The sequence below is a fragment of the Eulemur rufifrons genome, chromosome 9 (genome assembly GCF_041146395.1).
Source record: "Eulemur rufifrons isolate Redbay chromosome 9, OSU_ERuf_1, whole genome shotgun sequence".
Classification (NCBI taxonomy): Eukaryota; Metazoa; Chordata; class Mammalia; order Primates; family Lemuridae; genus Eulemur; species Eulemur rufifrons.
Genome location: NC_090991.1, coordinates 27,366,440 through 27,392,523, shown reverse-complemented (window position 1 = coordinate 27,392,523; position 26,084 = coordinate 27,366,440). Strand labels below are relative to the sequence as shown.

General features: G+C 42.4%; 1 pseudogene; it reads left to right on the top strand.

Moving 5' to 3' along the window:
• Window positions 1-3,667: 3,667 nt before the first annotated feature.
• Window positions 3,668-6,702, top strand: LOC138392361 (heterogeneous nuclear ribonucleoproteins C1/C2 pseudogene; annotated as a pseudogene).
• Window positions 6,703-26,084: the final 19,382 nt, after the last annotated feature.

Here is a 26,084-nt window from a genome sequence, read left to right as displayed (position 1 = left end):
CAAACGATCCGCCCACCTCGGCCTCCCAGAGTGCTAGGATTACAGGCGTGAGCCACTGCGCCCGGCCTAATATACTTTCTGAAGTCTGCATTGTTCCCAGTTAACACACGTAGGACATTACCAGTACACAGTCGATTTTAACTTTGCCAGCCACACATAGGCCAGTACCATTTTTCCTTTTCTAGTTCCAGTCCCTCTAGTTAGTGGTGAAAAACAAGTCTTATTTTGTGGTCTCTTGGATCTGCTTCTGATACAGTACAAGCAACAGCTTAAACAAGAACATACACATCTCCACAAAGACATATCTGTAGCTATACAAAGATTAAAAAAAAAATTCTATCTATACATCTATTATCCCCACAATAACTTTACAGTGGCAAAGCATGTCTTCACCAAAAACAATAATTTATATGTCCAAATAATATATTTAGCTTCTTAGTATAAAATATCTGCATTCAGGAAGAAAAGACAAAAAGAGGTTTGTTTATAATTTTCCCCAAGATGAGTGAGTGTTGCTTTAAATTTGTACAACTAAAGAGCTCCTTTAAGTAGACTTCCTAACACAAAGGAACAGTCTGCTCTAAAGGATTATTCAGGTCTTCCGCTTCTATAGATACAAAAACTGTTTATGACCTTAATATGTGTGGTTTTTTTTTTTAATAGCTTCAACTAAATTAATCCGGGTTAAAAAAATAACACAAGCTTTTCTGTTTGGGCATCTTGTTAATAATGCTTTGCCATGTCACAATTCTAGAAAGTTTCTTATAAATTCTTAAATACTTTCCAGGCATACATATAAATATCTGGAGCTCTGGTTATATTTTTCATCTGACAATGTAGTCTTAAAATTCTCTAGTTGCCCTTAAGAAAATGCATTTCCGTGGCTATTTATACAGGAAGTCATATTCAACTATCTGAATGCCAAGTCCTCGCCCCAACAGATCCACTGTCTTCCCTGGAGAGCATCAGTCATTTTTGAGCCTTTGTCTAAATAAAGTAAGTACTTGTTTGGGGATAGTATAAATAAGTAGAGGTTCTTACCGAGCATGGTTTGCATTATACTAAGTTATTAAGACAGTTTCCAAAGTGTATACCACTATAAATAGTAAATATTAATAGTTAAAGCTACCTGTTATCAGCCAGCTTCTGTTAGGTAAGGCTGCAATAATAAAACAACCCCCAAAATCTCAGTGGCTTAACAAAGTACCCAAGGTTTACTTCTTGCTTATGTCACATATTGGCAGCCATGGGTGGGCAGAGGCACAGCTCCATGTACCTTATCACTAAAAGGCATAATGGTGCAATGGGAAGATGGGTTTTGAACAAAATGGATTTGGGTTTAAATCCCTATAGCATTTCCTAGCTGTGGGATTTTGCACAACTTCCTTAACCTGCATAAGCCTGTTTCTTCATCTATAAAATGGATAACTTCTAGGGCTGTTGTGAAGATTAAATAAAATAACATGAGGAAAGGAACTAGTCGTAGAGTGCCCTGAACAGAGGTTCTCAATAATTGACAGTGGTTCTTTTTCAGGCTCTGAAAACCTATGCCTTTGGTTTTTTAGCATTCGTGGATTAGACTGGTTCACTTTACTCTTCTTGAGAGGAAGGAATAAGAAGTGAAACTCAAGTCAGTCTTGTGACTAATTAGATATTTGTAGATAAATAGCTTAGTGGAAAAGAAGCTTGTAATTCTTGCCTGAATTAAGGTATTTGTTTTGTTTTGTTTTTTGAGGGGGGAGATAGGGCCTATGCTGAAAAAAAGTTGAGAACTTCCCTCCATGTTTCACGTACAGAAAGAGAAGTGTCTCTGGCCACAAAGGACACAGCCTGTGATGCTGCCTGAATATATGACTGGAGGAAATGAGATGTAGCTGTTTCACTTTTCTCCATTTCCGAAGAATATCTCCCTAGTGGAAAAGCTGACAGAGTGGTAAAACCTCCTGATTAATGTAATGTTTTTCTCTGTTGCTTGGGGCTTATCTGTGTGTTTTTAACAACCAACTACTTGGAAAAACATCTCAGGTTCCCCCTTTCTAGTCTGTTTGGTGTGCTGAGCAGCACCTCGTCTTGAAAAAGTACAGTCTTTGAAGTTAAGCAGATCTGAATTTGAATTCTGACACCTCCTGGTTGTATCATCCTGGACATCTAGATTAATGTCCCTTTATTCATTGGCCTATTTGTTCATGTACTTCTTCTCATTCAGAACATTTATCAAGCACTCTTTCTATGCCAAGTCCGAGGCTAGACTTCAGAGTTCAGAGTTAAAGAAATCAGGACGCCTGCCCAGGACAACTTGCCCTTGGTCTATCACAGTAGCCTACAAACTTTCCTGACTACTCACAACATCAATAAAACATTTTTTAGCACAAACCTCTCAAATATGTACATTTTTGTACATTATATATATGGATTCTATACTATTGTGTACATAAGACATTTGATTAAAAAATACAGTATTGCATACACCCAATTTTAGAGACTACTAATCTAGCAGTAAGCTTTTTTCAAGTATACTTTTGTCATCATTAAAATTGGGATGATAGGGGCTGGGCGTGGTGGCTCACGCCTGTTGTAATCCTAGCTCTTTGGGAGGCCGAGGTGGGAGGATCCTCGTCTCTACAAAAAACAAAAAAATTAGCTGAGTGTGGTGTCACACGCCTGTAATCCCAGCTACTTGGGAGGCTGAGGCAGGAAGTTCCCTTCAGCCCAGGAGTTTGAGGTTGCTGTGAGCTAGGCTGATGCCATGGCACTCTAGCCTGGGCAACAGAGTAAGTTTCTGTCTCAAATAAATAAATAAATAAAAATTTAAAAAAATTTTGCAAGTCATAATCTATTGTATTTAACCCCTTTCTGCTTAAAACACCTGGGGAGTTTCTGTATTCTGCAAAATACTCCTGGCTAATATATTCTATTTTTAGTAGAGACGGGGTCTTGCTCTGTCTCAGGCTGGTCTCAAACTCCTGAGCTCAAGCGATCCTCCCACCTTGGCCTGCCAGAGTGCCAAGATTACAGATGTGACCCGCCATGCCCAGCCAACGACTTGCAAAATTATTGGAAGAAATGGAGGCATGGGCTCTAGGGGTACCTTCAATATATCTCCTAGAACATTGCCTATCAAGAATGTTGCTTCCTCTGCTACAGTCAGGAAAATGGAAATCAGGAGGCCAGAACTGAACTACTGAGATCAGAAAAATCCCAGGCACACTGCCCAAAATGCCATTCAGAGAACATAAAGTCAGGACCAGGAAGCTGTGCTAGCCGCCACCACAACTACCTCTTCACTGGATTCTGCTATCTGGCTGCCACTGCTGCAGTTGATTCTCAATGCCCAAGAAGCTATAGACATTGGCAACCCAAAATTTCACCAGCACTACATGCTACAAAGCTTCAGGAAGATGGACCTTCTATCTTACTTGATAATTATTGCTCATATATATGTTGTGATTCTTCTAAGTGAATTGAAACCTCCATGAGGAAAGGTGTCATGACTTCTTTTTATTTTTCAGACCATGGCACAGGCACACAGAAGTTGCTCAGTAAATGTAGTTTGATACTTGGGTATTCAATATTTTGATACTGTCATTTTTATGCCTTGGTTTTGATTGATTATTTTCACTTTCCAGACCCTTCAGCTCAATTTCCAGCACACCAACTATAAACAACCATGCACAGTAAGTACTATTGAAATGGGGAAGAATAACTGGGTTACTTCCATTGGCAAGTGGAATCAGAGGCATCCATTGTAAACATTACTATATAGCTATTTTGCTGTGGGTAGTAGATGTTTAGTAGTAGTTGACTACAGCTGAAAGTTTTATAGTTTGTTGCATAGGGCACCAGTAGATCTAATTGTATAACTTAATTTACACCCGCATGCTAGCTGCACAAGGGTACTGGGAATGGCACCCAGATGTGGCACTCATGGCCATCGTGCAAATCTGATATAAAGAAAAATTTCCTAATGTAACACTACTCATCATTCCAATAATTATAAAATTCTGTTTAGAAAATTAACCAAATTCTTTTCAACTTTTAAAATTTTTTTGTAAGAAACAAGGTCTCACTCTTGTCAGCCAGGCTGGAGTGCAGTAGTGTGATCATAGCTCACTGCAGCCTCGAACTCCTGGGCTCAAGTGATCCTTCCACCTCAGTCTCCCTAGTAGCTTGGACTACAGGCATGTGCCACCATGCTTGGCTATTTTATTTTTTACTTTTTGTAGAGACAGAGTCTTGCTATGTTGCTGAGGCTGGTCCCAAACTCCTGGCCTCAAGTGATTCTTCCCTCCCCCCGCCCCAGCCTCAGCCTCCCAAAGTGCTGGGATTACAGGCATGAGACACCACACCCAGCCTCTTCAACTTTTCAACTAAAATCACAAATACAAATAAAAGCATAATTCTAGGTTTTAAGATGGCAGAATAAAGACAATTCTATCCCATTCTCATCTCAAAAAAAAAAAAAAAAAAAAAAAGAAGAAGCAGAAATCAGAAATACAAACTCAATCTTGGGTGAAATTAGAAGCCATCTGAGAACTTGAGCCATATAGTAAAATATGAAATAGAAAGTGGAGGGAGGATGCTGGGTGACTTGGCAAGCTGGCAGAGTCACAGAAGGGCAAATCTGGGCACCCTAAACAACGAGCTGATTCCCTTACAAAACCCATGAAAGGCTCAGGAACAGAGATTCCAGGTGCCTGAGTAGGTAGAGCTAGCACAGGATATAAAATCTCTGGAAAAGTTCTATTTGACCAAAACCAAAAAGACTGTAGCCAGATCTCCTTCTGGGGAAATACCACCCATATTTATGGTATTTTCAATCAACTTTTTCTTGCCTTACTCATAAATATTAATGGCCAGCCAAGGATTGCCAGACATTTAAGGAAAATCTCCAACAAGAGAGACTGAAACAAACATAGGGAAAAAAAGGATCCAGAGGAAACAGATACAATGTGAGGTACAGGAGGAAATTGCAAAGAAACTGCAATGAATGTCCCCGAAGAGATAAAAGATATTTCTTCACAAACAGGTCTATCTATCTATACATATATACATATATACACACACACACACACACACACACACTGATGCATACATATGTGTATAAATATAAAACACTCAGGGAATAACAAAGAAACACTTAAAAATTCAAAATATGGTAGCAAAAAATAAAAACTAAACAGAAGAGTTAGAAGATAAAATCAAGGACATGTGTCAGAAACTAGAGCAGGCCACTTTGTTAAGAGAGGAAGACTGAGGGGTTGCAGCCGAGTTGCCAACCTTGAGCAGCACTCAGCTTCTCCACGTAGAACCCATGGAAATCAGGAGTAGGAGACTCAGAATCGAATCTCTTCTGCCTCCCTTCTCCTTTGAGACTTTTTTGATCATTAGCTACATTTTTTGGCTTCATGAGGAGCCTTATCATCAAACACAATGGGTGGCAGTGTTACCAAGAAGACAGATCCTCTAACCCTGACAAGATGGGAGGAAAAAAAAAAAAAAAAGACAGATCCTCGATCCATGAACCACCATGTATTCAGCACTCTGGGAGGCCGAGGAGGGCGTATCGTTTGAGCTCAGGAGTTCAAGACCAGCCTGAGCAAGAGTGAGACCGCACCACCCACCCCAATCTCTACTAAAAAAAAAAAAAATAGAAAGAAATTAACTGGACAACTAAATATATATAGAAAAAATTAGCTGGGCATGGTGGTACATTCCTGTAGTCCCAGCTACTCGGGAGGCTGAGGCACGAGGATTGCTTGAGCCCAGGAGTGTGAGGTTGCTGTGAGCTAGGCTGATGCCACAGCACTCTAGCCCGGGCAACAGAGTGAGACTCTGTCTCAAAAAAAAAAAAAAAAAAAAAAAAAAAAAAAAAGAAGTCTAGTGTGGAGGCAGTCTTCAGTCTTCACCAAGTATGGCAAAATTGTGGGTTGCTCTGTTCATAAGGGCTTTGCCTTTGTTCCATATGTTAATGAGAAAAATGCCTGGGCTGCTATAGCAGGAGAGGATGGCAGAATGATTACTGGCCAAGTTTTAAACATTGATCTGGCTACAAAGCTGAAAGTGACCGAGGAAAGGCAGGTGTGAAAGGTTCTGCAGCGGACATGTAGGGTTAGCACCAGAATGCCCTTCTCCATCAGCTTCTCTTTTGACGTGGACCCTGACTTCCAATGGGACTATGATGACAGGATATATGGCTACCTAGCACATGTTCCTCCTCCTCCTCCTCTTCCTCCTCCTGCTCAGGCTGTATGGTGCCCTTGAAATGCCAGTGTGTATCAGGAAACACCTCACAAAGGGAGAAAAGTGGCTTCAATTTTAAGAGTGGGCAGCGGGGATCTTCTTCCTCATCTGGAAAGTTGAAAGGAGCTGACCTTCAGGCCATTAGGAAGGAATTGACCCAGATAACACAAAAAGTGGATTCTCTACTGGAAAAGCTGGAAAAAATGGAAAAGGAACAGAACCAACAAGCAGCAGAGACCAAGAACGATGTCAGAAGAGGAGCAGAGCAGCAGCTCCTGAAGAGAGAGGAGACCAACGTGAAGATGGTGTCAGAGAGGGGTGCAAATGACTCTGCTGAGGAGGGGACCTGCTGGCTGATGATGGTAATGGAGATCAGAGGGTGGCCAGCTGGAGTTGACCAAGGATGATGAAAAAGAGGCTGAGGATGGCAGAGACAGCGCCAATGGCGAGGATGACTCTTGAGCACAGAGTGGGGTTTAGAAATCTTATCCCATTAGGTGCTCGTCTGAGATCATAGGTTTCACCAGATCCTCTCCCCTACTTTCTTCAGCACACGCTGCTCACCGTTCTCCCCATCCTTGTCCTTCCCATGTTCATCAAATCATATTGCCCTCTACCGGGTCCCATTTGCACTTGCTTTGATGCTCCTAGTAGTTTTGCCCAGTCTTATTCTGTAATTTTTCACTTTGAGTGTTGATGCCTCTTTAGGACTTAATAAAAAGGATGTATGGTTATTAGTGACTGTCTCCAAAATAATCTCTTGTTATGCGGGGAGTATAGTTCTTTCCATTCATACATGAGTTTAGTAGTTGCTTCCCTAACTGCAAAGGCAATCTCATTTTGCTGAGTAGCACCTGTGTGTTATACTCCACACAGTACTGTGTGGGGCAGTTCAACACAAATGTGACAATGTATTTTTGTGAATGAGAGTTAATATGTTAAATGCATACTTTAGAAAAATAATTAACGTAATAGTCTTAAGATTTGTTTTCAAAAGTTAATACTGTGGGTTATTTTTGTGAGCAGCCTGGTGTTTGGGACCTTTTTTCTCTCAAAATAAACAAGTTGTTACTAAACTGGGCGGGGGAAGAAATTAGAACAGAAAAACAAATAGACAACACTAAGGTGAAAAAAGACAAGAAAATTAGAGATTAATTCCCAAAGTTTAAATACTACAAATGGGCATTCCAAAAAGATAGAATGGTAGGGAAAGTATTATCAAAGAGATAGTACAAAAAATGTTTCCTAGAACTAGAGGACATGGTAAGGCCCAATACTGTGAACAAAAAGAAGACCTTCACTAGGTGACATTATTGTGAAATGTTAGAATACCATGGATAAAGAAAATATTCTAAAAGCCTTGAAAGAAAAAAAGAATAGGTTACATACAAAAAACAGGAATCAGATGTCATTAGATTTCCCAATAACAATACTGGAAGCTAAAAACAACAACAATGATGAGCCAATTTCTTCACATTTCTGAGTGAAAATTATTCTTCATGTTCAGTTCTGTATCTAGCCAAATTCTCAATCATGAATGAAGCCAAAATTTTCAGTGATATATTCACTGAAAATTTACTATTCACTATGTGTCAGGAAGCTGCTGGAGGATATGTTCCACTAAAATAAAGAAGTAAACCAAGTAAAAGAAAGACATTGGGTGCAGGGAACAAGAGGTTTATATAGAGAGAGACAAAGGAAATTTCCAGTATGATATCAAAGAGCAGATCCAGAAGAACAATTTTGCAGTTTCTTTAGAGGGTAGCTAGTCTGGCCTGGAGCACGATAATGGAAAACTGCAGGTGTGGTGTCTCGGGGGGTCGGGGGATACTGATAGATCATCTGACAAAATTGACCAATTGACCATGTAAAGCTTGCACTGAAACCTTTCAACGTTGGAGAGTATTGTAAGATTTAACTGTAAGTTCAAAGTAATTGAAGTCCATGAAAAATGGGGTTGGTACATCTGTACAATGGAATATTACTCAGCAATTAAAATAAACGAGGTATCAAGCCACAAAAAGGCATGGATAAATCTTAAATGCATATTGCTAAGTGAAAGCCAGTCCAAAAAAAAAACTATATGCCATATTCCAATTATATGACATTCTGTAAAAGGCAAAACTACAGAGATGGTAAACAGAGCAGTGATCATCAGGGTCTCAGGAGGAGGGTTGAATAGGTGAAGCACACCAGATTTTTTAGGGGGATGAAATATTTCTGTATGATACTGTAATGGTGAATACAAGACATTAAGCATTTGTGAAAACCCATAGAACTTTACAGCACAAAGAGTAAAGTTTAATGCATGCCAATTTTAAAGAAGTCATTTAGGAGGTTGGAACGCAGCATGAAGTGCAGAATGTGACAAAGGATTCTAAATGAACTGCAAATATATGAAGCAACCTCTCTGAAGAGGGTGGGGGAATAAGGGTCTGACCTCAGTAACTGTGGAAATGAGTGGAGTTTGTAAGACTAAACGCAAAGGAACTATATATAAGCACTGTACATATACCAGTTGATAAAAAAAAGCTAGCTGCTTCCTATAGGGATACAGGTTAACAATTCTAAAATCACTATACATGTATACTGGAACTGAACAATTCCGTAAACGGATGGTTTATGGTAGAAGCTAGGTTCTCCTTGTTGAAGTGGAAGCTTACAGACAAGCAAGGGAAGAGGCTAGAATAATCTGTGTGGTAAAGGATTAGAGTTAGAGACATCAGTATAACTCATGTTTAGCTTAGGTTAGATACAGATGGCTATATACAGAAATATTTACAGATATGTATATATACACAGGTTAGTATACACACATAGATCTCCTTGCTCTGTCAGCTGAGAGGGTCTAGAAGCATGACACCTGGTAGGAATGGCACACCTGGCACCTAGATCTTGGTTTCTAATACCATTCTCCAGTAAAAGGGGCCAGGGTTCCTTAGAGAAATGACTGATTTTTAGGACTAGGGTAGGAAACAGACATGATGAGCCTGAAGCATCTTTTAGTGCCATAAAGTAAGAAAGTGCTTAAAAAAATCAAAACCGAAACAAACTAAAAAACCCACCACAATAATGAGGGTATGTCAAAGGCATATAGGAGCCAACTGACAGAGGTCCCAATAGCCAAAGCTGAAACAATTTGAGCAATAATGAAGAAAAAAATAGACAAAGTACTTTTGGGTTATAACCCAAAGTATAAAATAAATTTCCATGAGCCCATACTGGTCTAAATAAATGATTGAAAAATAAATGGAAGAATAGACCTCTCCCATATAGAAGAATTCCAAATAATTTATATAGAGTAAACTCACACTCACTAAGTGTAGGCTGAGCATAGTGACTTCCTTCCAGAGTACAGTATAGAAATGAAGGGGAGAAAGAGTAACTTTGTCATGGAGAAAGCTGCAAAAACTTCCTCAAGCCAGGTGATCAAGGTTAACATCAACAGTATAAGTTATATCAATAATACGTACCTTGGGTATTATGTGATGAGAATGGCACTTTACCTCTGTGAGCTTCCTCCCGAAATTATATGACCCCAATCTAATTAAGAGAATAACATCAGACAAATCCCAATTGAGTGTCATTCTTCAAAATACCTGACCCGTAATCCTCAAAATTGTCAAAGTTATAAAAACAAAGGAGAGTCTGGGAAACTGTCATCACCAAGAAGAGCCTACAGAGATGTAACAACTAGATGTAATAAAGTATCATGGGTGGGATCCTGGAACACAAAAGGGACATTAGGGAAAAATTGAGGAAATCTGAGTAAAGTATTAATAATAATAATAAATGTATCATATGGGTTCATTAATTGTGACAGATATACCCCACTAATGTAATAAGAGAAACGGAGTATGGGGCATATTGGGTCTCTCTGTTTTACCTTCACAATAATTCTGTAAACTAAAATTGTTCTAAAATTTTTAAAAGTTTATTTTAAAAAATGAGGCAATTATTGATTCTGAGAAAACTAAATAGGCAAATGAAGTAAAATCAAAGTAAACTATTGCCTCAGCCTTGAACAATATTTATATAGTTATGGTAATTAAAACATGGATCGGAGCAAAATTTGTGATATTTGGAAATTGGATGGGGGCTGTAAGAGTTAAACACTCTCAAGCACCATAATAGGAAGTCCTAGATATCATTTGCAATTGATGAACCAAAACAGCGCAGTGTACTATAGAAATATGGAAGTAATTACTAGAAGAACTAAATGAATTGGAAGTGCTTGCTACTGGAAACTGATGGGGAACTATGGGCTTTTTGTTACAAGCCTTAAATCAGTATTTCATTTTTAAAACTGTCTTTAAAAACGTACTTTACATTCTAAAGTATTGAGCACTTTGATTAAAATTTTAAAATATCCTGTCTAAAGACATTAAACATTTTAAATTAAAATCACAATTTGATATATTAAATTCTCTAACATGTTGGATTTTCTAAAACATTTCAAACATCTATTTCATCATCTACACCTTTATGGGATGACAAAGTCTCTTATCTAAGAGAAGCCAACCAACTAGACTTACGTAGTCTAAGACTCAGGACCACAATACAGTTATAGATTTGAGTTACGGCAACATATTCTGTACTGAAACACTAGTTCTTAGTTCTACTCCCAAGGTGATTCTACCTCACGCCCAGATTTTCATGTCAAGTCCTTCTTACATTCCTGGAAATACCACCTTCAGATGCAGGTAACAGAGGCCTCTGTTCTGGGTCCGGTGCATTACAGGACTTCATATCACAAACATACATTTATTTTAAAAAATATAGGTGTTTTGTCAGTCTGGATTCTATGCTCAGCACAGAACCAGCAAGACTTTTCATCCTAAACATCCATTCTTAGAATCAGTGCTCTTCACGCCCCAAGGCAATGCTTCTCCACAGCTCCTGCCCAGCATCTATGAAACAAAATGGGTTGTGCTGCTGCCTGTGCTGGAGACAGAAGGCTTTGAATTTGAATGTCAGGGGGCTTAGGTAAGAGCAAAGATAAATTAACTTGTCAAATCCTTCTTCTCAGATAACACGAATGCAATAGATTCTTGCATAATGAAGTATTGTTTCCCACAAAGAGTGCCACACATCCATTTTCTTGCTTCTCTTTATGTTCCATTCACAGTTCACACTAATTAGTGTGATATTTGCAAAAGTTGCACATAGTGACTGAGAATTATTTTGCAATATCAAGCAATTCATATTACTCTGAAATGCACATATATGTAGATAACATGATGTATGATGCATGATAAAGACTCTTTACACTGGTGACCAGATGAACATTGATTACCAGGATTATGCTATGGTATGAATGTTCGTGTCCCCTATCTTAGTCTGTTTTGTGCTGCTATAAAGGAATACCTGAGCCTGGGTAATTTATAAAGAAAAGAGGTTTATACAGCTCATGGCTATGCAGGCTGTATAAGAAGCACGGCACTGGCATCTGCTTGGCTTCTGGTGAGGCCTCAGGCTGCTCCCATTCGTGGCAGAAAGTGAAGGGGATCCAGCGGGTGCAGAGATCACATGGCAAAAGAGGAAGCCAGTAGGAGGGGAGGTGCCAGGCTCTTTTTAACAACCAGCTCTTCAGGAAACTAATAGAATGAGAACCCAGTGAGAATAGAGGGAGGACATTAATCTATTCATGAGGGATCCACCCCTATGAATCCAAACACCTCCCCTTAGGCCCCAACTTCCAACATTGGGGATCAAATTTCAACACGAGGTTTGGAGAGAACAAACATCCAAACCATAGTACTCCCCAAAATTCATATGTTGAAACCTAATCTCCAATGTGATAGTATTAAGAGATAGGGGCCTTTAGGAATTGATTAGGTCATGAGGGTAGAGTTCTATGAATGGGGTTACTTCCCTTCTAAAAAAGGCCCAAGGGAGCTCATTCACTCTTTCCACCTACCATGTGAGGACACAGTTAGAAGGTGCCATCTCTGAGGAAGAGGGCCCTCACCAGACATGAAATTTGCTGGTGCCTTGTTCTTGAACTTTTCAGCCTCCAGAACTATAGATGAAAATTTTCTGTAATTTATAAGTTACCCAGTTTCTTGATAGCAGCCCTCAGACTCAGACAAATTGAGAATAGTTTTATTTTTATAAAAATGTTAGATTTAATTAAAATGTCCAATAAATAAATTTTTTTATTTTACTTGTTATTTTAAATGTTGATATTTATTTGCTAATTACAACTTGAATTTTCTCTTAATTTTAATAGATAATTTTTAATTTTGAGCAGAAACATTTAAAAATATGAATATAATTTTAAATGTTCAATATTTGACATTTAATTTACATCTTTGATGAAATGTACTTAAATTATATATATTTTGAATAAAATTACATTTTATTTTTTAATCCTTTACATCAGGTGTTGGAAAACCTTTTCTGTAACCAGGTAGTGAATACCTTAGGTTTAGTAGACATGTGATCTCTGTCACAGTTATTCAACTCTGCTATAGTAGTGTGATAGCTGCCATAAATAATAAGTAAATGAATGAATGTGACTATGTGCCAATAAATCTTTATTTATAAAAACGCATGGTGGACTGAATTTATCTAATGTGCCATAGTTTGCTGACCCTTAATTTAGATCAATAGAATGCAAATTATGTGAAAAATATTAATTATAATGACAAAATTAGTGATTTTGCTGAAACAAAGGTAACAAAAATAAATTTTATGGAATAAAGATAAGATCTATTAATTAAATGTCTTTATTTTAAAATTCATCCAAAATTGCTGCACATCAACAGAATGTCCAGAGAAGCAAATAATTATTTTCTTATGAGGCCTCTGATTAGGCAATGGTGTTTTAGATATGACACCAAAAGCAGAAGTGACAAAAGAAAAAAATAGACAAATTGGACTTCATCAAAACTGTCACATGCGTCAAAGGACACCATCGAGAAAGTGAAAATACAACTCAAAGAATGGGAGAAAATTTTTGCAAACCATATCTCTGGTAAGGGCCTAGGATCTACTTACAACTCAATAATAAAAAGACATATAACCCAATTAAAAAATGAGCAAAGGATCTGAATAGACATTTCTCCAAAGAGGATATACAAATGGCCAATAAGCACATGAAAAGATGCTCAACATTAATAGCCACCAGGGAAATGAAAATGAAAACCACAATGAGACACCACTTCACAACCACTAGGATGGCTATAATAAAAACGTTTAGATAATAGCAGGTGTTAGCAAGGACGTGGAGAAATTGGAACTCTCATACACTGCTGATAGAATGTAAAAGGTGCAGCTACTTTGGAAAACAGTCTCACAGTTCATCACATGGCTAAACATAGAGTTACCATATAATGCAGCAATCTCACTCCCAGGTATAAAACAGAAATGAACACATATGTCCACGCAAAAACCTGTACATGAATGTTGATAGCAGCATTATTTATTATAGCCAAAAGGTGGAAATAACACAAATGTTCATCAACTGATAAAATGTGTATAATCATGCAATGGAATATTCTCTTGTAATAAAAAAAGAATGAAGTACTGGTACATGCTATAACATGGATGAACCTTGAAAAGTGAAGGTTATGTTTTCATTTCCATGAGTCAGTTACAAAAGACCACATATTGCATGATTCTGTTTACATGAAATGTCCCAAATAGACAAATCCACAGAGACAAAGTACATTAGTGGTGGCCCAGGGTGTGAGTTGGGAGAAAATTGGGGGGTAACTGCCAGCGAGTATGGAATTTTTGGGGGGGAGTGGTAATGAAAATGTTCTGGATTTATATACTGGTGATGGTTATACAACTCTGTGACTATAATAAAAACCACTGAATTGTACATTTTGTTTGTTTGTTTGTTTGTTTTTTATTTATTTTTTCTTTTTTTCCAGGGAAGCAGCAGAGTTCAGAATTGTACATTTTAAATGGGTGAATTGTATGATATGTGAATTATATCTCAATAGAACTATTTAAAAGTACACCATCTAGCACTGTGCCCAGCCTATGGTAGAGGATGAAATGGAAGTTTTTTCTCTCTTCCCTCTTTCCCAATCTTCCCTACCTAGGACACCTTGAAAGACTGCCTAGCTGTTTTACCTCTGGCAGGATTTTACCTTCCACCTCCTTAGGGATCAAGGTTTTCTCTCTCCACCCAAATACCATACGCTTTAGACCTTCCCCTTCCCCTTTGCTATCTGCTGGTCCCCTTCAAAGTAACTTCTTAGGAGAGGACAGCCTTAGCTAACACTAATAATAATATTGCTATGGGGACAGCCACATAGACTAGTTAAAACAGGCTTTAATCCATCTCTGGAGCTCTGTTGGGGGCTGTGTCTGTGGGCCCTCCTCCTTGGTGGTCACGTCACAGCTTAAGCTGAAGCCATCCATCAATGACTCCTGCCTGCCTCACCTACCCCCCCCCCTTTCTCTGGTCCAAGCCAGACCATTTCTCCCCCAGTTCCCTTAATCAAATGACAAAAGGCTCTTTCTGTCTCGGTGTCAGGTTCACTCTTTAGTAAAAACTTAGCTAAACAAAATAGTACATATTAGTTTCTTCACAACTCTCTAAAACTTGATTAAGTGCTATTTCCCTGGGTCTGCCCTTCACCAAGATCTCCCTGAATTAGTCCTATTATGCTATTGGTTTGATACTACTCTTTGGACTTCTCTTTGCTTATCTATAAAATGAGAATTCACGAATGACTAGAGTCCAGGTGCTCCGAGCCCCTCTAGCTCTTAACATTTTACCTTCACCCCACGCTTAAGCCTTTTCGAAGGCCCACTCGTAATGACTGATCATACTGCTGCCTGTGTGTTACTTCCGATTTTTATAGCATCGGTGCTGAAGGGTGGGTGTGCTTTGGAACTCATGTTGAAGGCAAGGAGCTGAGGAGAACAAGGACTAGACCCTGGGCCCCTGCATTCTCTGTCTGTATGCTCTCATTAGCCAACCTCACTCTCCACAGCACAAAGCCAGGTGACCGTGAGCACTTGGTATGGTTATTCATACCTCATTGTAGTACGAACCCCCAGTGCCAAACATCGTACGAAGGACTTCACATGCATTACTTTATTTAATCTTCAAGATAATCTTATTGTTATTTTCCACTTTGTAGGTAATAAACTGAGGTACAGAGAGGTTAAGACTCTAGCCCAAGGTCATCCAGCTAGGAAAACAGCTGTCTCAGATTGGTACCCAGCGTTGCCCAGGGCTTAATGCAAGTGTTTGCATTTCTGAGGATTAATATCCATTCCGATGATCCTGTGTCCATCTGAATGGGATTCTCAAATGGGCTCATGATTAAAAAGGAGGATAGGCACGTGTTCCCTGATACCAAGAGCGGGGCTAGGACAGTCACCCAGGAGCAGATAAGCAGGCAATCTTCACATCTCCTGGCAGGGTTCTTGGAATATGGGAGTCTCCAGCCTTTCCTGAGTGATGAAAATTTAGTCTAGTTCGGGTTTTGAAAATAGCATTACAACTCACCTCTCTTTTCGAATCCTGTTCTTGTGATCACCAAACAAACCCAGAGCCTTTTGCATCTAGTTAGAGCTTGGACGGCAGAATTTTTAAAATCCTCCCACCATTTGAAGCAGGTCAAATCAGGATATTGCCATAAAAACACAAATACTGAGACCCAGAAAATACTAAGAAAAAAAAAAAAAGATAAAGTTTCCTTTGCTGGTAGAGATGCTCATAAAAGCAAAGCCAGCTCATCTCTGCTGAGGCCCCAAGGAGAGAAATCGTGCTTAAAGCGTGACACAAAAGATAAAGTGCGATGTCGTAGGTTTTAGGTTTCCTTGGGCCTGGAATTAAATGAAAGGCAAAGCCTTGCTTAAAAGCAGGGTTACTGGGAGAATCATAGAACTTTGGAGCCGGACAAAAACCTTCAAAAATGATCTAGTCTAATAATTTTATGATGGAAGAAAGGAGACCTAGGATGGAAGCCGCTTCCTGAAGGCAACAGGTCTAAAGAGTGGCGGAGTCAGAGGCGGTGGCCAGGTCCTGCAGTTTCAGTCCACTGCCAGCGCCTCTGCCCCACAGGGCTGAGGCTCGTGGAATTCTGTGCGCTGGGGAAGCGAGAACGGGTCAGGGGGAAAGTGCAAAGCACGTTCGGGGCCAGTAAATACAGCAGCAGAGCCACAGAAGGAGGACGGTCTTGTGGGAGAAAAGCCCCAGAGAAGGTGAAAAAGGTGGGTGACTTGCGGCCATCCCGGTTTGGGCTAGAGCTTTAGGTAATGGGGAATCCGGGAAGATCCATATTTGAGGAAGGAGGTGGGGAGGTTAAAACAGGGATTGGGGGTATTAATCTGGTGGTGTTGTACAGGCTGCATTTGACAAGGGAAGCTGGTAGAGACCCTATTGCAGTGACAGGGAATGTGCCAGAAGTCCTGGGTTCCGCTCTCGGCTTTTGGCTTTTTAATAATTTACTTCCTAATGCTGCATAGATGACTGTGTGTATGTGAGTGTGTGTGTGTGTGGAAGAGAAAGAGAGAGACAGAGAGAGTGGGGTGGGGGGTAGGTTCCACCCTGACGTTCAGCTTGAATTCAGACTTGCTGGGATGTGTCTGATGAACACTTCGGGCGGCTGTGCAGATGCGTGACCTCTGAGCCACCTTGAGTAATTTCCACATGGCCTATTTCCATCCTCTCTTGCCCACCTGCGTGCTTCAGCTGAAGCGAGTCCGCTCACCCCAGGCAGTCATATGTACAAAGAGGCCTATTGATGGCACGTCGTGAACAAAGAAGCAAGTGGCACCAGCTGCTCAGCACCTCCTCCCAGCCGCCCGGGTAGAACCCCTCCCATCTGGACAAACGGAGCAGATTCGTGCTCGCGGCTACTCAGCCGCACATTTCTCCATCTCTGCTGTCCAGGGGAAGCTGGCAGAGTCTGGGGTCTCGGGGTATCCTCAGAATAAGCAGGTGGTGTTCTGCCAGCTGCAGACTGTGACAAAGGCCCGGCCTTAGGTAGTGATCCCCCAGGCCTATAGAATCAGATCTGCTCCCGACTGGACGCTTCCCTCAAGTCAGTGAGCAGAGAGCAGAGGCCTGTCTCTTGTTACTTATCTCCATGCAGTAGCCTTGTGCCATCCGAGGATGTCCCCTTTTTTTTTTCTTACTATCACTTTAGCAGAAACTGAGGATGTCCCTTTACAAACAGAATAACTGTTTCTAGCTTTCTTAGTAAAGCAGCTTAACAAATCAGTACATTCTTTGAACAACTGTTACATTAAACAAGCACAACTCATGGGATGTACTTATAAAGAAAATTAAGTTTTCTCTTCCATTAATCCTTTAAATTTGGTGGGGCTGGCATGTCACCTGCACCTGGATAAAAATTCAGGCAGACCACAGACTTTCTAGGTCTTTCTTAGTCACCTGAAGTCTGAATATAGTCTCAACTCTGGGATTAAAATACAGTCTCAATTCCAAACATGACATGAAATTGAGGCTTCTCCTCTCTCCTTCAGCTCAGGCTGGACACGTAGAAGAGGGGATGCTTTGGTCCCTTCTCTCCCTTCTTTTTAACTGTGATTTCTTATCCTTGTAGTGGGAGAAGGCAGGAAAGTGTCCACTTGATTGGTGCTGGTGTGGGGATCTGCTTTATGTTCTGTGGACTGGGCAAGCGTTTAATGCTGACACTTTTGTGGGTGCCTTATGTCCCCTCATTGCTGGGGACCTCTCAGTTCAGGCAATACTCTTTCCTCAGGCTCATTGCTTCCTCCTTCCTCATCCCTAGGAATCTGGCCATGCCTCTTCTTGGCTGAGATCTCTTTGTCCCTGCAGTCTGCGCTCTTGGATATGATCTCTGACCAGAGCAGGCCAATCTCTCTCCCTTTCGGCTCACCCCTTCCCCCAGCAACTCTGCGAGCCTCTGCTCTGCTATGTGAGGCCTCTTGCCATTCGGGTTGATACCTCTGATTGAGGTGGGGGAAGGTGGGACTCACAACACAGCTCTCTCCAAAGAAATACTCAGCGAAAATCTTCCCCTCTTCTGTGCTGTACATATTCTTGGCGACTGACTTTGTAAATCTTGGTCTAGCACTTCACTTTGGAATTTGGTATCTATTTGTGATTCAGCTAAAATTTCTATTTTAACATATGATTCTATTTGATTTATGACACATCCTTAACTAAAATGCTCCTATTTTCTGAATCCTGAGCATTAATATGACATTTACTTCTATTTTTCAAGCATAAGATATTGTCTACCGTTTGGATTTATTTCCTCAGCTAGGCCTTTATGGATCCAAATCTGGGTTCTACTTGGGGGGGCTTTAATTATTATAAAGAGAGAGAGAGTGAGAGAGCGACATTATTTCACCTAAACTCTGTAAGGTCTTGTGACATCCTGCATGGCACTCTAATCCCGGAGGGGAGAGAACTGTTCCTTCCTGTTTCGTAGCATCTCAGGGGATGGGGGGGGTGGGGCGGTGGGAGGTGGGTGTTGGATAGTGGAGCAGTGGCCGGGCAGACTTCTTCAAGCTTGAGACACTGCTGAGGACGCCCTGCAGGAGGAGGCAAGAGCCAAAGGAATTCAGAAACTTGGGGCCATAGATGACCTTGAACAAGTCACTTAACCCCTTTAAGCCTCAGTTTCCACATCTGTAGAATAAGAATAATAGTCCCTGTGTTCTTCACAGCTGCGATTCCGTGAAGTACTGCCCAGATTGAGAAAAGGTCACAAGTGTCAGAAATAGGTACTTATAGTTTGAGTCTATTTGGTCTCCCATCTCAGACTGCGAGGACCTTGCAGCCAGGGACCACGCTATGTTGCTTTCCTTCTATCCCAAGGGGAGCACACGTTATCAGACGGGCTTACGGTGCTGCCAGCATGTGTCTGTTTGGGATGTTCGTGGATGTGGACTTGCTGTGCAGAGCTGCATGTCTGTCTCACACATCCCCCCCGCCGCCCCCCTGCCATCAGGCCAAATCTGGAAAAAGTGAAAGACCAGTACTACCCTAGCCTCACGGCCTCCCCAAAAATCCAAGCCAAAGCTCCTTCAATAATTTATGTGATTACTTAGTTTCATTTTCCCAGATATTTTTGAAACACTAAGCCCACTTTACCTCGCTTCTACTTTTGCTGTGACTCCAATTCTTATTCCTGAAAGAACTTTCTTGTTTTCCCGTTATCCTTTCGATTATGTCATTTTCATCTTCCCTTGCCTCTGGGTTTTCAGTCTGCCCTGTGAACGGCTTGCAGTTGCTCAGACGGGCGTGGAGGAAGCGTAGGCCAGGAAACCCCGGCAACCTCCAGCTAATGCGCGGGAGCCCCCAGCCTGGTGATTACTACAATTGTTGCCTAGCAGAACAGGGAGCCATTAGCTGGGTTCTCACCCCCCTATTAGTATCACCCTGTAATTTAATCACAATTAGACTCCCAGAAACAGAGACGTAGGAAACAAGTGAGCAAAGGAGGCAGATGGCAGAAAGCAACAGCAGTTGGGGGTTTAATTCAAGGCCCTGTTTCGGAAGGTTCAGGGCCAAGCAAGAGTGAGGCCAGAGCTCGGAACAAGGTAATTGGCCAAACGATTCAAGGGCTTTATCCAGATGCCAGAGTTTTATCTTCTGGCATTGAGGCTGGGGCCTACCGCACACTGGTGTCATGGGCAGGGCGGGGCTTGTTTGATAGTGACAGGGATGGAAGGAGGTCTTGGGACATGCCTCCCTCTCTCCTTCACTTCTTCTCCTTGGAATCTTGGAGAGGAAGGTCTCAGAGAGGGTTCTGGGAGGAGGTTCTTCTTTGTCTCCTCTGGTTTCCTCCCCTAGACTCCAAAGCAGGCTCTTGAGTAAATGTTGGAATCAACATCCTTCCCGTGGCCCTTCTCTGACCACTCCGAGGGGCCCCAGAAGACTCAGGCCTGGAGATGACCGAGCCCATTGGCTCTGCAGCCTACCGGGAAGTGTAGATGAGCAGTGTGTGTACCTGCGGCTGGACGCAGCAATCGTGAGGTAGGGAAGTTTGGAGGAGGCTGTCCTCAGACTCTTCCACAGGACTATTTTCCCATTCAAGCTTCGGAAACCTGGGTCCCAGTGTAAAAGTCAGGGACCCTGGCATTTGAACCTCAGATGACAAGGAAACTATTACATCACTCTCCTACGTGAAACTGATCCTTGAAGAAAAGAGTCAATTGGGAAAGTTCAGCCCAGCCCAGTCCCTCCTCATTCTTCAGTGACAACACCCACCTTTGGCCTCTGTTAGGTTGTTTTGTTTTGTTTTTTTAGAGACAGAGTCTCACTGTGTTGCCCAGGATGGAATGCAGTGGCATGATCACAGCTCTCCGCAACCTCAAACTCCTGGGCTCAAGCGATCCTTCTGCCTCAGTCTCTCAAGTAGCTGGGACTATAGGAGTGTGCCACCAAACCTGGCTAATGTTTCTGGAGAGGTGGCTTCTCACTGTGCTACCCAGGCTGGTCTCAAACTCCTGGCCCCAAGCGATCCTCCCCCCTCAGCCTCCCAAAGTGGTGGGATTATAGATGTGAGCCACTGCGCCGGGCCATGGCCTTTGTCAGGTTGTTAATGGCACAGTCAGCTGAGAGCACTGTGAGGGATGTGGTAAAGAGGGGGGACAGTTTGGAGAAGGAGCAAGAAACTGAGAGCCCAAATAGTTGTAAGCAAAATTAGGAAAAACTTTAGAGGCCTCACATTTCCCCTTACTCTCTCTACTTCTCCTACCAATCAGGATCCAGTCCTCCTACAAATCCACTATAGTATTTCATAACTGAACATGTTCAAGGGTATTAGGAGAAAGTTCTGGTATTCCAGAGGTTCTTGAAACCCAAGGCTCCTTCTCCCAAATCAGAAGGCGAGACCAAGGTGCACGGGAGAGAAGACTTCTCCCTCCCCTCTGTTGGCATCGAGTTCTCCACTTCTCGTGGTAACCAAGCAATCTTAAGTTGGGGACTCTGCAGGACAGTTCCAGTTTTAAAATATTTTATCCTATTGTCCACATAAGTACTTGTGAGGACACATGCCCTGCTTTTGTTATGGAAAAAACCCATAAATACAATCCTAGCTCAAAGCATTTCCTGTCCAGCTGAGTCTACATAAATCTTGTCCTTCCTTGGCACCTAAGCATAGTGGCATTTGGAAGATATGCTGGAATCCCAGCTAAGGAACAGTTACCTTGCAAATTGGTGTAGGTGGGGAGCAAAGGATGGGTGACCTCCCAGTTTTGGGGGGAATAGCTTAATTTTGAACCCCCCCAAAAAACTTATGCAAAAATCCCATTCTCATCATGGACACTCAGATTGTTTCCACCTTTAAATCTCAGAGGTGGTTTTGTGGCTAAATCTTCCAGCTTTTCAGAATTCTCCCTCCCACTAGCTCTCTGATTTTAAAAAAAACCAGCTGGGCTCAGTGGCTGGCACCTGCCATTGCAGCTACTGGGGAGGAGGGTTGAGGTGGGAGGATCCCTTAAGGCCAGGAGTTTGTGACCAGCCTGGGCAACATAGCAAGACCTCACCTCTAAAAAAAAAAAAAACAACAACAAAATAATTACCTGGGCTTAGTGGCATGTGTGTGTAGTCCCAGCTACTCAAGAGGCTGAAGCAGGAGGATCCCTTGAGCCCAGGAATTTGGAGTTGGAGTGAGCTATGATCATGTCACTGCACTCCAGGCTGGGCAATAGAGCAAGACTTCATCTCTAAAAAAAAAAAAAAAAAAATCCCTTAACAGAGAACAGAGCCTTTTAGTCCATGATGATGAGAGTTAACTGGCCTCTTCCTCCTGGGGCACTATTTTTCACACTGCAGGTCTTAACCCACTGTTGAGTCATGAAATCAACTTAGTGTATGCGGACCTTTGGCAAAACGTTAAAACTGTTAAATATAATGTCACTAGAAGAATACATATTATATAAACTATTATATATAAAATAAATTCAAAGTATATAAATAGAACCCAGTAGAAGAGAGAAGGGAACAGAACATATCAGAATGCCTTGCTCTTGCTTTGGATAAGTATTGTTTCATGAAACTTACGCTTCTGTTTTATCTACTGATGTGTATGTGTGTCCTCGGTCACCATGTAAAATGTATTTTGTCCTCTGCATCACAGTTTAAAAAATCTGAGACCACTCCCCTAGGAAGGGTCACTCAATGACCCCTATGTTCACACTGAGACTGAAACTGATAAGGCAGATCCTGCCCTGAGAGCCAGTTCCACGGGGAAGGAGAAAGGAGCAGTAGGCTGCAGCATCTAGGGGGCAGGAAACTGACCAAGGGGGTGAGACAAACAGTGCAGAAAGCTGCGAGTAGGAGCCCACTTCCTATCACTTTCACTACAGCAGCCACAAGGCACTGAGTGCCAAGAGCACACCAGGCGCTCCGCAAGGACCTTAACTGAGTTATCCTGTCAAGCCTCACCACACCCCATACAGAAGAGGAATACTGCTATTATTGTCCCATTTTATAGATGAGGAAAATGAGGCTCACTTGTCACATTGTACATTGCAGACAAAACTTGGTCTTCAATGCAGGTGTGCCCCATTTTTCAGCCTGTGCTTTTATGCAGTCACAGTAAACAGTTCCTCTTTGACCTACAGATGGGGTTTGATGTTGGTCTAGCATCAGTGATCAAGGTCTGCCAGCCACAGGCCCAGCCTGTGGTCGCAGGACAGGCAGGGCCAGGAAGTGGAGGAGCCCAGGCTCCGCAGCCCGGGGGCCAGGGACTGGTGGCTGCGAGGGTGGCAGCCCTTTCCCAGCCCTGCTTCTGCTCGCTGCCTGCTTTGCCATCGCAGAATATGCTGCTAATTATAACCAAACATGATGAGCAATCACAGCTCGCTGGCGGTGCAGCTCTCGTTAGAGGTCTGGCAGGCTTTTCATTAGAACTTCCCGCAGCTTGAAGGCGGTGGCGGTGGCAGTGGCAGGAGTTCCAGGCTCCACCTCCCTCCCCACTTCCCACTCCCTCCCCGCCTCCCCACCTAGCCGGGTCCACCCATTGCAGTCAGTACTTACTGAGCTCCTGGGGTGAGCAGGCTCTGGGTTCAGTGCCGCAGGGGGAATTGGAGCCAGACCTTCGCTCTTGCCTTCAGTGAGTTCAGGTTCTTCCTAGCCTTCTCTTGATTAGAATTTAAAAAGCCAGGCCCAGCTGAGCATGGCAGTGAGGAGAGAGGATTTGCACAGCTTCGTGTCCTTGGCTGCGTCTCTCTGAGGCCCTTTCTTGGGCATTGCGAAATTTATTTTCTGCCGTTCAATAATGTGGGGCACAAAAGTGCTTGTTCTGTATAAATGACCTCTCACTCCTGAGAGGTCCTGATGCTCACTTCTACAGGATGTCTCAAGGAGAGGAGCTCTTTCAAAATCTTGGGGAAAGTAAAACTGGGCCAATCAAAGAGATGCATGAAGTCATTACAGACCTTGGAACTCAGAGATGGAGTTTCTCAAATGCCTGTTTTGAGGCCTCAGGAACCTGGAAGGGTAGGAGGGGAAAGACAGCCTCAGATGGTGGGACATCTGCCTCTGGTTCCGGGGAAATGTCCACAGATAGCCATTCCCAGCTGGTCCCCCGACAGGCTGGTCCTTGGCCAAACTTAAAGTAATCAGGTTTACCTTTTGGCCCCTTCGTTCCTCTCTCACCCTTCCTGGCATCTAAATACCTTCTGGTGTGCCAGGGGACCATCCTTCCTGATCCCTATTAGTGTGTCCTTATCTGCTGTCAACCAATCACGTTAAGGTTTTTTAGAAATGTTTAATTTCTTTTTAGAGATGGGGGTGTCACTCTGTCACCCAGGCTGGAGTGCAGTGGCGTGATCACAGCTCACTGCAACCTCAAACTCCTGGGCTCAAGCGATCCTCCCATCTCAGCATCCTGAGTTGCTAGGACTACAGGTGTGCTCCATGACACCCAGCTAATTTTTTTAAATTATTTTTTGTAGAGATGGGGTCTTGCTATGTCACCCAGGCTGGGCTCGAACTCCTGGCCTCAAGAAATTCTCCCTCCTCAGCCTTCCAAAGTGCTGGGATTATAGGTGTGAGCCACTGAGCCCAGCCCACATTAAGGTTTTATTTAAAAATTCATCAAGATATTATTCCTCCAGGGAACCATCCTGGACGTTAGGGATAGCTGGGCCCTGTTCACTGAGGAGTCCCTGATACCACCCTAGCAGGCAGCCCAGAGCAGTAGAGCATGATGCGTATTTGCAGAGTACATAGATGAAGAGCTAGGAGCAACACAAGAGAATATCTGGTCCTCATTTTCCTGGAGGGGAAAAAAAAAAGAAAACCTAAGGTCCATTGGTAGGAGGGACCAACCGTACCAATTTGCCAGAGACTGAGGGTGTTTCTAGGATGTAGGACTTTCCGGTTTTCTTTCTTTCTTTTTTCTTTCCTTCTAGAGACAGGGTCTCACTATGTTACCCAGGCTGGTCTCAAACTCCTGGGCTCAAGTGATCCTCCTGCCTCAGCCTCCCAAGTAACTGGGACTATAGGTGTGGGCCACCACGCCCAGCAAAGCTGTTTCAATCTTTCTTGCTGGGGGTAGTTTGGTTCCAGGTTAAAAATAAAATCTTTAAGATATCTACACCCTGTGACTAAATAATTCCACTTCTTAGAATTTGGCCTTAAGGAAATAATCAGAGATATGATCAAAGTTTGGGGTACAAGGATGCTTATTTGTTTATGACAACTTCCTAATAAAGTCAAATTGGAGGCAACCCAAATGTTCCTCTTAGGAGGCCAAATGAACAAAACTAATTTTTTTCTCTCCATTTTTAAGCAAGGCAATTCAACTCTCTTTTTGATTTGCCCTCAACTTCCAGTTTACGCCCTACCGCCTATATTTTAGACTCTCATGATGCTCTCAAGCAGAGGAATTTTGCCACTGGCTCCTGAAATATTTTTCTAGTCATTCTTAGCTTGCACAACTCACATGGTGCATAGGCTATTCTGCCCCTTGGTGTAGTTACTCTGGTTAGAGCGTTTTTGGTTATAAATAACAGAACTAGGCCGGGCGTGGTGGCTCACGCCTGTAATCCTAGCACTCTGGGAGGCCGAGGTGGGAGGATTGCTCAAGGTCAGGAGTTCTAGCCCAGCCTGAGCAAGAGTGAGACCCCATCTCTACTAAAAAAAAATAGAAAGAAATTAGCGGGACAACTAAAAAAAAATATATAGAAAAAATTATCTGGGCGTGGTGGCGCATGCCTGTAGTCCCAGCTACTCGGGAGGCTGAGGCAGAAGGATTGCTTGAGCCCAGGAGTTTGAGGTTGCTGTGAGCTAGGCTGATGCCATGGCACTCACTCTAGCCTGGGCAACAGAGTGAGACTCTGTCTCAAAAAAAAAAAAAAGAGAGAGAGAGAATGGCAGCAGATACTGATGGATGTGGGGGAGCCGAGTTAAGCCTCAGAGTGAGATCACCTAACATACCTCTGGATTGGCTGCTCCTCAATAGACTGTCTTCTTTCTCTCTCATATAACCCAATCTGTAGTTTGAGCCCCTGACTAGCTGTGTGCCTGTAAGCAAGTTACTTAACCTCTCTGTACCTCAGTGGCTTCATCTGTAACAAGGGGATAGTAATAGCTTTTATCAATTATAGAGCACTCACTATGTGGCAGGCTGTGACATGCTAAAAAAATATATGGTATTTGTTTTTTGTCCCCAGTTCCTGACACAGGCCTCCTAGATAGAACTCAGGGAATTTCCAGAGTGATCTTTTGTTATTGATCAGGAACCCCTTTTAACCACACCTGAGAATATGCTAATGAGATGAGTCAGAGTAGGGGCTGGCCACCGGAAAGACCACAATTAGACAAGGAGGGTGGGAACTTTCAACCTCACTCTCAACGACCTGCGCCCCCCCACTTCTGGGGAGGGAGGAGATTGGGTCATAAAATCTTTTGAACAGGA